This window comes from Triturus cristatus, chromosome 4_2 (genome assembly GCF_964204655.1).
Source record: "Triturus cristatus chromosome 4_2, aTriCri1.1, whole genome shotgun sequence".
Lineage (NCBI taxonomy): Eukaryota > Metazoa > Chordata > Amphibia > Caudata > Salamandridae > Triturus > Triturus cristatus.
This window is the reverse complement of record NC_140586.1, coordinates 330,651,671-330,665,152: the sequence shown is the minus strand read 5'-3', so window position 1 is coordinate 330,665,152 and position 13,482 is coordinate 330,651,671. Positions and strand designations below refer to the sequence as shown.

The following is a 13,482-nucleotide window of genomic DNA, read 5'->3' as shown; positions in this document are numbered from 1 at the left end:
TGAGGGCATGAATAAATAGAGTGTTGGCAGTTCTGTGCCAGCCATGACCAGGCTGTACCTCGCATTCGTTGCAGCATTGTGGGCCTGCATGCAGCATCCTGGGGCTGGCCGAGTCACCCGCCGCCCAGAACCCAACAAAAGCCCCTTCTCATTATAATTGCTGTCCACCAATCACAGTGCGCCCTTCCAATTGTTGAAGTTGAACAGACAGGAAAGATCGATCATTGACGGTACCTATTGTTTCTGTGTATCTCACACCTGGTCTCTTTCTCATAAAAGTTCATTGGCTTTGTCAGAATCCAGGCCTTTGCTCATAAAATTGTGATGTCCATTTCGAACCAGTACATTTTGTTTTTTGAGTGGGATGACAGTATATAGGTGTGCAACATAACAGCTTTAATGTGTTGGTGGAGAAACAGTCAAAAGTGCCAATGGCACAGAGACTTGTGCCCTCTCTTTCACCCCACACTACACTACACCCTACTCATTTATGCTGTGTCCCTACGAGATTCTATAACATTTGATGGCTCCTGTAGTTATGCATGAGACTACAGGCTCACAGGAATCATTACTAGCTTAACAGCTAACCTTTAACCAGCTTCACCATACAACAGTGACGTCGTCATAACTACCAACGCCTGTCACTACCATCGGGATGTTATTTCTTAAAGCCTTAAAGAAAACCCTAACGTGTGCCATCAAAGGGTGTGAACAATATGTGAACAATACTTGAAACTACTCAACACATGAATAAACACTTTTCACTGGAATCCTTTATGGAGGCCTCATAATCTGTGTTTTATAAATACCTTCAGCTATAGTACTATAATGATTCAAGACTGGCAATTATATTAACAAAAATTGTGGGTGTTTACACTCTGTAGGTATGCTCATTACTCTCTTGGGTAGATGGCCCCAAATATGTATCAATGCATCTATACACCAACCAGTTAATCTCATTGATTTATAATGTTTATTAACGGGGATCTCAAGCATTTGGGGACCTGCTTTCTTTGTATCTTCCCTACGCAATACAACAATGCCTGATGAGCTTAAGCATCCCTTTTCTCACTCCTATTTACTCCATTATAGGCCCAGACACAATATATCACAGAATAATAATACAACTCTGGTCATCATGCACAACTCAATAAAGTCATCCAGAAAAGTCAAACTACAAACCCAGGCCTTTCCATCCAAGCATAATCAACTAAATAGTAAGCTGCCTGTCCTCAAAGTGCTTTTACAGTGTACTACATCTACAATACAATAAAACAGGCAAGCCCAACCCTTTAAATGTGTGTTTGATATGTAACTAGGGCATTTCAAAACACTTTATCATTGACTAAAACATAGTTCTAGACATCTTAATGGGAAGAGTAAGACTTTGTTGGACTTGGCCCTTTCTGCATAGTCATCCTTAGACATTTTGCCTTCGCTCCTCCACTTTTACTGAATTTGATCTTGTTGGCCTTGGGTTTCTGTGCACATTACCACTGCTAACCAGTGCTAAATTGCTTGTGCTCTCTCCTTAAAACATAGTAGAATTGACGTATACCCACTTGGCATATTTAATCTACTTGTAAGTCCCAAATGGCACTACCTGTGCCCAGGACCTGTACATTAGATCTTACAAGTGGACCTGCAGTTGTTGTAGGCAGCAGGAGTATGTCGCTTATTTCATAATCTTGCCCCAGGTTTTATCATGTACCATTTAATATGTAGATCTGGTCCGAAATCCATAGTTTTTTTGCTCACCTTGCCATTCCAGTTTGGACTCGGCAATATGCAAATCAGTCTGGACCCTGCTTCCAATGGGAACAGTGCAGCCCGAATTGCCAGGCGAGGTCCTCCCTGGACTGGAAACAAGCATCTTAGGACCGGTTTCGGGCTTTCAGCCCTCATCAGCCAGGATAGCTTGACTCCAGTGGCATGGAGAGCACGGGACCCACGTCTGGGCATACCCATCCCACATGGGGTGACAAATGCAAAAACAACAATTGAAGGACAGAATGCAGAACAATGTCATACATTCACCCCAGTACAGAGATCTGGGCCTAAATCCATAGTTTTTTTGCGCACCATGCCATTCCAGTTTGGACCCGGCCACATGCAAATCTTGACCCTACTCCCAATGGGAACAGTCCAGCCTGAGCTGCCAAGCTTGGCAGTTCGGGCTGGACTGTTCCCATGAGGCACAGGGTCAAGGCTGATTTGCATACGACCAGGTCTAAACAGGGGTGGCATGGTGAGCAAAAGAATGATGGATTTAACCCAGATCTCTTGACTGGGGGTGAATGTTTTGATTTGTTCTGCATTCCGTCCATCAATTGTGTGTCTTTCGCTTCCTCGCCCTAAGAGCGCCGGGTTTGCCCGGACGTGGGTCCTGGGCTCACTGTGCAACTGGATTCAAGCTATCCTGGCTGAAGAGGGGTGAAACCCTGAAATCGGTTCTACGATGCTTGTTTCCGGTCCAGGGAGGACCTGGCTTGGCAGTTCGGGCTGGACTGTTCCCATGAGGCACATGGTCAAGACTGATATGCATATGGCCAGGTCTAAACTGGGGTGGCATGGTGAGCAAAAGAATGATGGATTTAACCCAGATCTCTTGACTGGGGGTGAATGTTTGGATTTGTTCAGCATTCCATCCATCAATTGTGTGTCTTTTGCTTCCTCGCCCTATGTGCGCCGGGTAAGCCCAGATGTGGGTCCCGGGCTCACTGTGCCACTGGATTCAAGCTATCCTGGCTGAAGAGGGGTGAAACCCCGAAACTGGTCCTAGCATGCTTGTTTCTGGTCTAGGGAGGACCTGGCTTGGCAGTTCGGGCTGGACTGTTCCCATGGGGCACAGGGTCAAGACTGATTTGCATATGGCCAGGTCTAAATTGGGGTGCCATGGTGAGCAAAACAATGATGAATTTAACCCAGATCTCTTGACTGGGGGTGAATGTTTTGATTTGTTCTGCATTCCGTCCATCAATTATGTGTCTATTATTTTAGATCATCAAAATGTATACGCTTGCTGGAAAACAGCTGCCAGGTATGCTAATCATTTTTGTGTTGTAAAATATTTTAATGATGTTAGTAGACAATCGTTAATTGTGCCTAACTGTTGGACTTGGCCCTTCTGGCAGGTTCACCCCTGAACTTTTTGCTTTTTATTGGTGACTTGGTGTGGTGATTTTCTTGGTTTCTGCGCACTTTCCCTGTGTCCCAGGGTAAAGTGCGTGCGTGCTCTGAGTGCATGTGGTGAGATAGGCCTGCCCTCCCATAGGAATGCATGGGGAATGTATGTGTCCCTAGTAGTTCCTGATGCGTGGGGTGTGCAGGCCCGAGTTTGGTATGTGCGGACTCGTGGGAGTGAATGCTGCGCGATGATGTGTGCGGCGTGCATGTACCTAGTGTGGAAGTGTCACTTCTAGAAGTGGGCACTTCTGTGTGCAGTGTGTCTGTCGCGTGATTGGCTGGGCATGTCATGTGACGGGCTAGGGATTCCCCAGAGTCAGGATGAGTCACCCAGTGGTGAATGGGGAGATCAGCAGCTAGATGGGTGGGAGGAGTACACCTGGGTCCTGAATAGGACAGGGTTTTCCACACACAATGCTGGCCCCGCCCCCTGCGGTGCGACTGACGACCCTAGCCCTGCCAATGAATAGAGTGAGGGGCTGAGCACATCAAGGGTGCTCCCCAACCAGCTGCGACTGGTTTTCCCCCTCACCCTGAACCCAGAACAAAGGGGCTTGCTGTATAAAAATGGGGCTGTGTCCCCACAGAAACTGTTCTCTTCTTGGAGCCTGACAGAGGGGGGCTGGCTGCTGGTGGGGCCCAGGAGGGACCGCCATGGGGGCTACCTCCCTGCTGGAGGGCCCTGTGTGCTGGCCCCTGGGCCCTACCTTGCCCCCTGGATGCCCTCAGGACCGTGGGGACCTTTTTGCTGGTCCTTTTGCTTTACCAAGGCTTGGTGCAGCCTTCTAGCGCCCTGGGAGCGCTACCTTGCTTTATGTTGCCCGTAGGAGGAGCTGGGGCTGTGCAGCGTCGCGCTGCTGAGAGCAGGAGAGAGGGAATCCCCAGCTTAGGGATTCTCCCCATGTTGCGTGCTTTCGCGGGTGCCCACCCCGCTTATTTGGTCGTTAATAGCGGGAGCCTACTCCGCTTTATGTTGTTAAATATATGCAGGTGCCCACCCTGCGTCTTCGTCTCGACTTCCTAATTCATGCGGGTGCCCACCCCGCGACTTTGCCGTGATCAATGCGGGAGCCCACCCCGCTTATGTCCGCTTCATCTTTATTCTACGTTGCGGGTGCCTACCCCACGATTCGCCTGTTGAAAATCACCGCTGCGGCCCGAGTCGCGGCAAAAACGGAAGTCAGGCGAGAAGGTGCCTGGCGGCGGGCGGGACTTCCGGTTTTGCAGAGGAAGTCCCGCGCACGCCCCGGCAGCCGGAGGAGACGTCCGGAGCCCCGTAGGCTCCATGCCGAAGTCCCGGTCCCAGAAGAGGGACCGGGCGATGAGCAGAGTGCCGGCGCCAGGAGTGAGGCGGGGCTCCCCAGAGCGAGGGAGAGCCCCGCGTTGCCGGCAGGAGGGAGAGGAGACAGAAGGAGTCCGATCACACAGCCCCGGTGAGTAGGGGCTATCTTCCATGTTGTGGGTGCCGGTCCCAGACCGGCCTATGTCCTGAGCGCCCCCCCCGATAGGGGGGGCGCGCTCCAACGACGGGGCACATCGTTGAAGAGCCTGTGAGGCTCCACCGAGGCCATCCTTATTTCAGAGCGCGAGTACGCTCCAAAGTCGGGGGCATGAGTGTTTTGAGCGCTAGGCGCTCCAACCTGGGGGCCATGTGATATTTAGAAGTCCTAGGGGGACTTGGGGGCCAATTGTTCTAGAGCCACGAGGCTCCAACGCTTGGGCACGATTGTTTCGCGAGCCTACCTGGCTCCCACAAGCCTAATTGTTTCTTGAGCCCACGAGGCTCCAACGGAGGGCGCCTGTATGTCGATTTAGAGCCCCAGACGGCTCCAACGCTGGGGCATAATGATTTCAGGAGCCAGTGTGCTCCAGGGGGACATGTCGTTTTAGAGCCTAGGTGGCTCCAACGTTTGGACAGTATTCCAAGAGCCTAGAGGGCTCCAAGGATTGGCGCAGTTTTTTCTGAAGGGCTGATGAGAGCCCTGCTTCATTTGCCTTCCCAGCTGCGCAGCACTTAGTGCCAGCTGCAGCGTTTAGGCCCTGTTCTTGTCCCCAGCTGCCCAGCAAGTAGTGGGCAGCTGCTACGTTTAGGTTTTGGCGCAACCTGGACTATAATGTTATTTTGGTGCTAGGAAATGTACGGTGTAGTATGTTTTGCGCACCCTGTGTTCATGCTTTTGGTGCTAGGAAATGTACGGTGTATAGTATATTTTGCGCTCCCTGTATTTCATACCTCTAAATGTGGTTAGCACTGCCTAGGAGGTTGTTTTACCTTTTCAGTTTGATGGTAGGGAGAATGTACTTCCCTGTGTTATGGACGCCCCTAGAGTAGTTATACTTAGGTGGTTAGGTCTAATGCGTTAGACTACTGAGAATGTGCATAATGTATTTATGCCCCTGTGATAGATGCAGGATAGGTTTTACACCTGATGCTAGTGTGATGACGCTGAGGTCATTAGTGCGCCAGTAGTTACTGGTTGTGCTCTACAGTTACTGTGTTATGTTCTACGTTTACTATTGGTGATTTGTGTTATGTTCTAAGTGCTAATTCCTGACAGTGGTCCATGTGGCCCTGTCCCCTGTATATATGATCCCTTGTAAATTCTGCCCGTGCCTGTTGGCACATTGTAGAGTGTGTGTTTTTATCTAATGTGTTGTGTATAATACAAAGGCTATTTTTATAGAATACCTTGTGTGGAGTTTCCTTTGTGGTGGGCCTTGGGTGTTGTTGCTGGGTGCGCCCGCAAACGCTTTACACATCGCCTCAGGGATAAGCCTGACTGCTCGTGCCAAGCTACCAAGGGGGTGAGCAGGGGTTATCTTTGGCGTGTAACTCCCCAGCCCTGACTAGAGTGGTGGTTTCTGTCTGGCTTTGGCACAAGCCCTAGCCAACCAGAAATCGCCATTTCTAACATTAACATCATTACATTTGTGTTGTAGAGATATATTGCTGGAGAAGCTTGATGCTAACATTTATAACTGATTGCCTTCATCAAAGAGAGATTGCGTATTTTCAGATAAACCTGGTAGGATATTAATAAGTGGAACAAAATATAGACAGTCTAGTGGGCGCATGACATTTAGTAATTACTTGTGCTTTCTTTCGAGATGAAACTTACAAGTTCAGAACCTTCCTTAGAGGATCCCACATTGTAGAGTTCCGAAAACCCCCTAGAGATAATCCAATTCCAGCGCCAGAAGTATTCGAGCAGAATCCAGTCTTTCTATCTCTCTTGGTTCTCAATCCAATCTCCCTTTCCCCGAGAAGTTTGTGGATCGGCAATTGTGTTCACTTCTTGCCGCTTCATTTAACTTTCAGAGAGATTGGGGAACAGTCAACATCAAAGGATTAACAACCTGGAGTTCAGGTGAGTGGCTAGGCATAACAGCAGCACTGATTGTGCCACCCACTTAAGTGGTACTTAAACATGTCTCATTCATGCCATTGCAGCCTGTGTATGGGCAGTTTTAAACTGCCATTTCGACCTGAGAATGTACCCGTTTGCCAGGCCCAAACCTTCCTTTTAAATACATATAAATCATCCCAAGGGAAAGCCCTAAACAGCCCAGATGGCAAGGTGCAATGTATCTAAAAAGCAGGACATGTACTTTAAAGTTTTACATGGCCTGGTAGTGGAAAACTCTTAAATACGTTTTTCACTACTGCAAGGCCTACCCCTCCCATAGGATAACATTGGAAGTATCTTATTACATCTTATAAGTGTAATTTCCTAATGGAAATAGGTAAATAGTTAATACTTCATGTTTGGTGTCTCTTCAATTGCAATTTAAAATCCTAACTTATGGTGAAGTCGGATTTTAACTTGCAACTTTGAAATTGCCACTTTTTGGAAGATGACATTTGCATGCCTTAGCCTTTTGGAACCTCAAGCCTGTCTCTGGGTCACATGACTGCTGGCCTTTGTGTATTCCTTCTAGATAGACTCACACAATGGGGAGCTTAGTTGTGACTGGAGGGTTTATCACTGGCAGGATGGGTGGAAGGAGCTAGGCCCAGCCCCACTTGCACTTGAATAGCTGCGTCATGTCTCCACACAAAGTGTTGCATACCCCCTATAGTTAATCATGAGTCAGGCAGGCAGGGCATCTGTGCACTTCATAGGCCTGCCTCTAGAAGCTTCTCCCCACTTCACACACAACTGTGTATAAACTGAACCTCAGACATTAAGGGCCCGATTCACAGAATTAACTTAAGACAAAATCCTAAACTTAGTACCATTTTGGTATTCACAGAATGCACTTACTACTTCTGGTATTCACAGAATGAACTTACTACTTTTGCGATTCACAGAATAAACTTACTACTTTTGCTATTCACAGAATGGATTTACGACTACTAACGTTACGTCCGCACTCGGGCCGGAAATTCCGGCCCGGAGGCGGGGCTTCGGGCCCGGAGGCGGGGCTTCCGGGCCGGAGGTGGGGATTCCGGCCAGTGGCGGAGATTTAACCATGGCCAAAATCTCCACCTCTGGCCCGGAAGCCCCGCCTCCGGCCCGGAAGCCCCGCCTCCGGGCCGGAATTTCCAGCCCGAGTGCGGACGTGAAGTTAGTAGTCGTAAATCCATTCTGTGAATAGCAAAAGTAGTAAGTTTATTCTGTGAATCGCAAAAGTAGTACGTTCATTCTGTGAATACCAGAAGTAGTAAGTGCATTCTGTGAATACCAAAATGGTACTAAGTTTAGGATTTTGTCTTAAGTTTGTTCTGTGAATCGGGCCCTAAGTCTTCAGTGGGTACTCTGGCAGGAAGAAGCACTGCTGTGTTGCTGCTGTGCTGCTGAAAGGACTGCCAGTCCACAGGATCGTTTGAAGGAACTGTTGCTCTGCTGTGCTGAACTGCTGCCTGCTGACCTCTTGCCTGGGGAAGAATAACTGGACCTCCAACTTCATTTTCAACCCAGGACCCCAGATGAGAGCTAGTCTGCTGGCCTCCTGATGTGAGCCTCATTGACATAAAAGGCTCCCCAGAATCCAGCACCTGCCCTTGGATCCAGCTGTAGTGTGTTCCTGATCCCCCAGAGGTGCCTCTCAGTTCCTGGACCTTGGTGTAGCTCACTGCCACTTAAATCAAGCTTTTGAGCTTTTTTTGCGACCACAAATGGGCCCGTTCACACTAAGATTTATTTGCTTGAATTGCAACTGTATTTGACCTGCACTCCATCGCGGTAAGCCTTAAAGTGTGACTTTGTCCCAGTCCACCCCTACCAGATATCTTGAGTTGCCGCTTTGTGCTTTTTGGTGCTATATTCACTATATTCTTTAAAAATGTATTTCTCTGTTTCTACTGATTGGATTTTTGTCACTTTGGTCTTATTTTATTTATACATTTTTAATCTAAGGAATCTTTTTGATGATGTGTTCACTGTTTTATGGTTTCAGGTGTTGCACAAATACTTTACATATTGCCTCTAACTTAAGCCTGACTGCTGTGTGCCAAGCTACCACGGGGTCGATCACAGGTTAATTTGGGGTTTGCTGTTGCCTGCCCCTGACAAGGATTGTGGTTGCTGCTTGACCAGGGCTCACACACCAGTCAACCATTAACCCAATTTCCCACAGACCTCTTTTACATATTTCTGATGGCAGCTCAGAATTTCTATTGAATTCCACCAGTAAAGCCATTTTCATGGTCAACGTGGATTTTCGTTAAAGTAAAATGTTTACAAACCTAAACATTGGATGATAGGTAATCCCCCCTCAAAATGCTGGGCCCATCAAAAATAATGTTCACAAACTTGGTTACCATCACTTTACTGTACAGTTACCGGCAAATGTGGCCATCCCTTTTCACTTCAATGATAAAGGAATATATCCAAACTGCACATTCAACATAAGAACTATTTAGAATCCCAGTTTCTCCACTTGATGTATGTATTCATTGATACATATAGAGCACATACCTAGCTATGAAGGGAGATTGTCTGTCGACAAAGCAGCACAATTTACGTTTCATTCTCTTCACACTCAGAGTCTCTTAGACTATGTGGTTGTCTCTTATCAAATGTTTGGGGCTTGTGAAAATCTATTTGTCCTCCCGTCGGTATGGAGTGACCATAGTGTAGTGGGTATGACAGTGGCTTTCGATCTACCGGTTCTGGAGCCGGGGAACTCTGGCCCAGCAATAGCTGTCTTCAATAAAGCAAATGATGTTCCTTTTGGACATTAAAAAATATCTCTGAGGTTAGTTCGATAGTTAAGAGGGCTTATGTAGAACATCGGGGTTATGCTCACGCTAATATCAGTCAGTATTTTGAGGCCCAAATGGAAGAGATACGTAATTCAAGCTCTAAATCAGTTGGCCCTCGCTTGTCTAAACAGGGTATATTTTCGTTGAAAATATTAAATCAAGAAATTAATTGACTAGTCTGAAAACAGCATATACAATTCTCCATGGGTCGACAGCAGGAAATCAAGAGTAAGAAGCCACCTTAAACTCAGTGAAAAGAGAAGGGAGTATGACTCTAAATGAATTGGGATGAGGGAAGCTGCAAGGGCTAAAGATTCTAAAAAGTATTGGCACTTGATTGCGGAATATTGTGACTCAAGGCAGAAGGCTCTGCCTATTCCGATCCCAGAAAAGAATTGGGTGGATTATATCTCCCTATTATATAAAAACAACAGTCCATTTGTTCCTGTGACAGTTGGTGTGGATGAGTCTTCTTTTCTTGAATTTGGTCCCCCATCAGGGGGTGAAGTAGTAGGTTTTATAAAGAACACCAGGTCATCTGGTGCACAGAGTCCAGACGGAATTCCGATTGTGCTAATTAAAAAGGTGTTAGCTGTGTAGGGAGCTCTCTTAGCCCCAATGTTGAATTATTGTGTTCCAACCAGGAAAATACCCCTTTCGTGAAAGGGGAGTGTTACAGTCCCTTTGTATAAAAAGGGTTTGAAAACTTTGCCATCCATTTTTAGACAGATTGCATTGCTGTATGCTTCGGGAAAATTATTTGGTAAATGCATATTATGTCATCTGCAACAGTGGGCCCATGACCAGAATATTATACTGCCCGAAGAAGCTGGTTTCAGAAAGAAACATGGTACTTTGGACAACATTGCGGTCCTCCAGACCATCGTAGAGAAATATGTCTTTTACGAGGCATGCCAGGCTACACTGCATTCATTGATTTCTCCACGGCGTTTGACAAAGTGGATCGCTAAACACTGTGGAGAAAGCTCCTTCATCTTGGTATACCACATCACCTTCTGGGTCTTATTAAAGAATTACATTCAGATACCTGGTGCCAAGTTCTGATGGGAGGTTCGCTGGGGTCATCTTGTAAAATTAGAAAATATAATGGGTTTGAGTAGGGCTGCCTGCTGGCCCCTCTTTTGTTTTCTCTAAATGCTGGCGTCTTGAACTAAGTGAGGGGGGATGCCCCCAGAATTAGTATAATGTCTGTTTCTTCTCTATTATATTCGGATTACGTGGCAATCTTTGATTTAACGCCTATTGGTTTGCAACGTCGCCTGGATGCCCTGACTAAATATGCAGAAGCCCACTTCTTTAAAATTAACATTGACAAAAGTAAGATCTGGGTTTTCCGCAAGAAAGTGCTCGGAATAAAGAGATGTTTGAAGTGGATGTTGGGGTCTGAAAAATTGGAATTGATTGATTCCTATTTATATCTCGTAAAGGTTTTTTCAAAAACCGGGCGGGGCTACACAACATATTAAACTTTGTAAGTAGGCCTGTTTCCCAGGCTGGCGCATTAAACAGATTTTATAATACTTGTGGGAGATGCCATTTTGGCCATGTTTTGTCAGTCTTCAAGGTTAAAGTCACCCCTTCATTGACATAAGCTGCTGAGGTACTGCATATGAACCATTGGCTTTCATTGTATAAGGCCGAAGGTCCAATCCTGACCAAATTTGTAATTTAAACTCTCTGGCTGCCCCTCATGTTTTACGTCTTGAACTTGGCTTACTATCCTCATATATCTTATCCCTGGCAGTGGTTCTGAGGTGGGGTAATTCCATATTCTGGGGGGATGAGGTTACTCTTAGGGCTGCCTTGAGAATGGAAATCTTTGATAAGCTGAAAGAACAATGAACATGTTTTAGGTCCTTTGCACAAGTAAACAATTCATTTGAGCTTAGCTGGAACACTGACTCACCTATGCCAAAGTCTGTATTATAGTTGTTTATAAAGAAGTCTGTAACCTCTATCAGTTTGGTCAGAGATATTGCTTTAAGTCAGCCCAAGTCTCGTAATGAGGATGTCTGTGGGAGCGCACTGGGGAATAAACCACAGCCCTATTTAACTTGGAACCTACCTCACGGGACTAGAAGGTTGATACTCTTATTGAGAATCCTCTTGTTGCCCCTAAGAGAAGTTACCGGCATTTGGGATAAAATACCGAAAGAGGAGAGAATTTGTGAAATGTATCATTTACAAATTCAAGATTTTAATCATGTGTTATTTTTGTGCTTGGAGTTACAAAGCACATGTTCTTAAGAGCAATATTTATCAAATGTAATATTCATCCCGCCCATGAGGCCCGTTTATTTGTTTTGTCCCCACCAAATGAAATAGCCTGATATAGGATATATAAAGTTTTAAAAACTTTTTAGGCTATTTATTAGGTAATCTTTAACTCTATTTTATATCTAGCATTATTTTGATGACTGGATATTTGATTGTAGCTGTGTTTCAATGCTTCTCCTCTTGTTCCATAGCAATGTGTTGACTCACTTATTTATTTATCTTTCTCCCACGCCTTACAGTATGTTTGATAATAGTCTTCTTTAGGGGGTAGCTATGTACAAGGGAAGAATTATGCATTGTATGTAAAGTATTTCTTGTTTAATTTGTAGTGTGTATTTTTGTGGACCTCCGTAGGAGTTCCATATCAAAATAAACTAAACTTGACTTGACTTGACTTGTGAATCAATGTACATTTCACAAGGGATTGGGAGACGATCGCAGATATCAAGTGGGGAATTACGCACAAACATTTTACACAGATGTGGGCACAGGGAGAATCACTCATTGTTGGATCTAGCGCTGAAGCCAATGTTCAAACCTGGGCCCCCGGTACCAAAGGCTGGGCAGCTCAAGTTGCTATGCCACATTTACTCCCTTGATCAATCTGTGTGGTCTTGGGCAAGGACAGTTTCTCTCTACCACAGTTCCTTTATCTTATTAGCACCTCACAGTGATACTAGAGTTTGTAGTGTGGGCTATTTTATTCTATTACATTTATATTTAGAAAGAGCATACATTAAGAGTAAACAAGCCTTTAGCTAGGGAGTAAATATACGAAATATCAGACAGATTGTGCTCAATACATATATCAATAACATAACACAGAAGCATGCTCAAGCAGAACACTGTGCACTGCTACATTTTTACGAATGCGCTCTCTGGGAGGGACTGTGAATCAGGGGTGTAGATCAAAATGCTCTCCCCAATCCACACAGTTATTTCCCCCCCCCACACACACACACACACCCTCGCCTTTTGTTCTCAATGCTGAGTGGTATGTTCCAAGTTCAATGGTTGGTACCTCAGCTATTGGCTGAACTGAGTGAGAAGGCGCTGCTGGCTTCCAGCAAATGCTAGGCCCACTCCCTCAGGCAGCACAGGGCAGCTGAGCAGGGAGGGGGGCAGAATGAAGAAACACTACTGAAACAACAAAACACAACAAACCCCTCTCTTAAAAGGCATTCAATCTAACTGTAGAAGTTACATGTTTGAATAACTATAGCATTTGAAGGAATCACAGCATCATCTTGTCAGTTGTGCAACAAAAAAAAATGTAATTCTTGGAAGAAGAAGGACAAACTTGCTGCAGTGCTTTAAAAAGTCGACAGAACCTGTTTGTTCTATATTTTGTTAATATTCAACTGGAAACATGACGCACCTGTAAATCGCTTTCCTTCGGGCTTCCTTATATCAGTTAGTCACTGATATAGCAGTGAGGGAAGCTGCAGGGGGTCACTGGTAGGCACCCCGGATGCTCAGTCTTGTTCAGTGGTAAAACGAACAGCTGCACATGCATTCACCCGCTCTGTGATCACCCTGTTTTCAAGGCACAGCCGCGAGGATTCTCTCAGCCTGCCCTTCCTCTGCCCAGGGCCCTGGTGGCATCTGAATTAATTCACATTTGAAGCACAACTATTTAAAAGCAAAAGGAGTTAATTGGCGTGGTTAATTTGGACCTGCTCGACAGGTTTTGGAGACTAAATACTTTCATTTAATTTATGACATGCATGCAGCTATCTCTTTGCAATTGAGTTTCTGCACAAACAGTTTGCACCACTTCCCTTTCTCAG

General features: G+C 45.8%; 1 protein-coding gene across 1 annotated transcript in view; it reads right to left on the bottom strand.

The window, feature by feature from the left end:
• Window positions 1-13,268, bottom strand: part of LOC146833817 (dimethylaniline monooxygenase [N-oxide-forming] 2-like) — a 602,486-nt gene extending 589,218 nt beyond the window's left edge. The window contains exon 1 of the mRNA XM_085600095.1: window positions 13,071-13,268. The gene's annotated coding sequence lies outside the window, so the exon portion shown is untranslated. The remainder of the gene's footprint in view (window positions 1-13,070) is intronic.
• Between the last annotated feature and the right edge of the window lie 214 nt (window positions 13,269-13,482).